Consider the following 3157-nt stretch of genomic DNA (forward strand, 5'->3'; position numbering starts at 1 on the left):
GGGATAAGAGGGTGTTTGTGTTTTGTATTTTTATATTGGGGAATTGGGTACATACTCATGTATTGATTAAATGTATAGACCTTATGTATTGATGTTCTTATGTATAGTTTGAAAGAAAAAAAAAAGAAAAGAAACAGAAAAGAAAAAAAATAGAAAAGAAAGAAAAAGAAAAAAAACAATAAAAAGGGGACAAAATGCCCCAAAATGAAGCTCAAACAATAAAGAATCAATGCATATGGAATGTGAATTAAAAAAAAGAAATGCATGAGTATGTGAAAAAGTGAGGAATGGGTAGTTAGATTAGTACTTAATTGTATTAGGTCATTATATAGGTTATGTGGGAAGGTCTAGGTTAATCAAAGATTCCAACCCTAGTCCACTAGCCAAATATGACCCTACCTTAACCCTAGCCCCATTACAACCTAAAGAAAAGACCTCATGATAATTGTATGCATGCATTGAATAATTGTCGATTGTTAGATGAAAAAAAAACAAATCTTGGAAAGCATGATTAGGGGAGAATTGAGTGAATCAACCCCAAACACCGAGCGACTAGAGTGCAAACACTTCCGGTGAGGGTTCGATGCTCAATTCCTTGATTCCCGGCTTTCACGAGCATTCTTCTTGCAAATCTAGGTGAACTTCATGTTTATATGATCTTAAGCCCTACTTGTGCATGTATGTCTTGGAGATTGATTTATTTTAACCAAGTAGGTAGAATCATTTTGCATTTAGTTGCATTCATGTAGATAGATGCATATAGTTTATTTACATTGAATAAATGTTGAATAAATGTGGGGAGGTTGATAAACCCCATTTGTAGGGTTTATCTTATGCTTCATTTAAGGGATTTTTAGACCTTTTACCCACATTTATTCAATGAAATAGCATGGTTTTATAACTTCTCCTTTAATTGTGCTTAAGAGTGAAAACATGTTTTTTTAGGTCTTAAAATAGCTAAATCTAATTCTCCTTGATTCCATTAGATGCCTTGATATGTTTGTTAAGTGATTTAAGGTTTAGGAGGCAAAGATTGGATCAAGGGAATGAAGAAAGAAGCATGAAAAGTTGGAGAACTCATGAAGAAATGAAAGAACCGGAAAGCTGTCAAGCCGACCTCTTCGCACTTAAACGACCATAACTTGAGCTACAGAGATCCAAATGATGCAGTTTTAGTTGGGTTAGAAAGCTAACATCCGGGGCTTCGAAACGATATAAGATTTGCCATATTTGCCACACGTATGGTGGCGCGCACGCGCATAGTACGCGCACGTGCCGTTGCTGCCACCTGGTCCATTTAAAGCAAAACGTGGCCAGCGATTTTAGAAGCCTTGTGGGCCCAATCCAACTCATTTCTGATGCTATTTAAGCCAAGGATTGAAGAGGAATCAACTAACTTTTAAACATTAGTTTAGTTTAGTAGTTAGAGTTAGTTTCTAGAGAGAGAAGCTCTCTCTTCTCTCTAGAATTAGGATTAGGATTAGGTTTGGTTCTTAGATCTAGATTTTAATCTTTGCTTTCTTCTACTTCTACATCTCAATTCCTTGTAGTTACATTCATTCTTCTTCCACTCTTTTGTTGTAATTTCCTTTATGTTGTTCTTATATTTTGTTGTAGATCTAGTATTGTTCCTTCTACATTCTTCCAATTTAATAAGAGGTAATTCATACTAAATGTGTCTTCTTTGCTTTTCTATTGTTGATCTCTTGTTTTTTGTAGTTGTAGATTCCTTTAATTCTTGCATTTAATAATGATTACTTCTATTGCACTTTATGTGTTTGTTGAAATGTCTCTTTTAGTTTTAGTGTAGATTTTGTTCCTCTTGGCCTAGGTAGAGTAATTAGTGACACTTGAGTTATCTAATTTCTTTGTTGATTGATAATTGGAGAGATTGCTAATTGGTTTGGAGTGCACTAAAGCTAGTCTTTCCTTGGGAGTTGGCTAGGACTTGTGGCTCAAGTCAATTCATCCACTTGACTTTCCTTTCTTTAGTAAGGGTTTACTAAGTGGTAGCAATGAACAATTCTCATCACAATTGAGAAGGATAACTAGGATACGACTTCTAGTTCTCATATCTTGCCAAGAGCTTTGTTAGTTGTTAGTTTATTTTCTTTGCCATTTATATTTCTTGTCCAAAAGCTTAAAAACCCCAAATATAATTCACAACCAATAACAAGACACTTCATTACAATTCCTAGGGAGAACGACCCGAGGTCCAATACTTCGGTTTATAAATTTAGGGGTTTGTTTTAGTGACAAACAACTTTTTGTATGAAAGGATTAGTGATTGGTTTAGAAACTATACTTGCAACGAGAATTCATTTGTGAATTCTAAACCGTCAAAAAATCCCAATCATAAATAAGCTAGAACTGATGGCGGCCACTCTTGAGGATCCGGAAAGTCTAAACCTTGTCTGTGGTATTCCGAGTAGGATTCAAGGATTGAATGGCTGTGACGAGCTTCAAACTCGCGATTGCTGGGCGTGATGACAAACGCAAAAGGATCAATGGATCCTATTCCAACATGATCGAGAACCAACAGCTGATTAGCCATGCTGTGATAGAGCATCTGGACCGTTTTCACTGAGAGGATGGGAGGTAGCCACTGACAATGGTGATTCCCTACATACAGCTTGCCATGGAAGGAGCCTTGCATTTATGAAAGTGAGTAAGCATTATGTTGCAGGGATTCAGAGGACAAAGCATCTCCAAAAACCCCAACATATTCTCCATTACTGCACAACAAGTAACTATTTCACACTCTTTTATTTTTCTAATAATTCCAACTGATAATTTTAATTGATATCCTGACTAAGAATAATAAAATAAACATAGCTTGCTTCAAACCAATAATCTCCGTGGGATCGACCCTTACTCACGTAAGGTATTACTTGGACGACCCAGTGCACTTGCTGGTTAGTTGTGCGAATTGTCAAAGAGTGAGATTGCATTTCGTGCACCACCTAACTTGAGAAATCTCAAGTTAGGCGCAGCCTTGGCCGAATTGGTGGGAGAGAATATATCATTGGAAAGCTCTGGAAGTTAGCTTTCTAACGCTACTGGAATCACGTCTATTGGACCTCTATAACTCGAGTTATTCAGGTTTGAGTGCAGAGAGGTCAGGGTTGACAGCATCATTCGCCTTCTTCTCTTTTTC

The sequence above is a fragment of the Arachis stenosperma genome, chromosome 5 (assembly GCF_014773155.1).
Source record: "Arachis stenosperma cultivar V10309 chromosome 5, arast.V10309.gnm1.PFL2, whole genome shotgun sequence".
In the NCBI taxonomy this organism is placed as follows: Eukaryota; Viridiplantae; Streptophyta; class Magnoliopsida; order Fabales; family Fabaceae; genus Arachis; species Arachis stenosperma.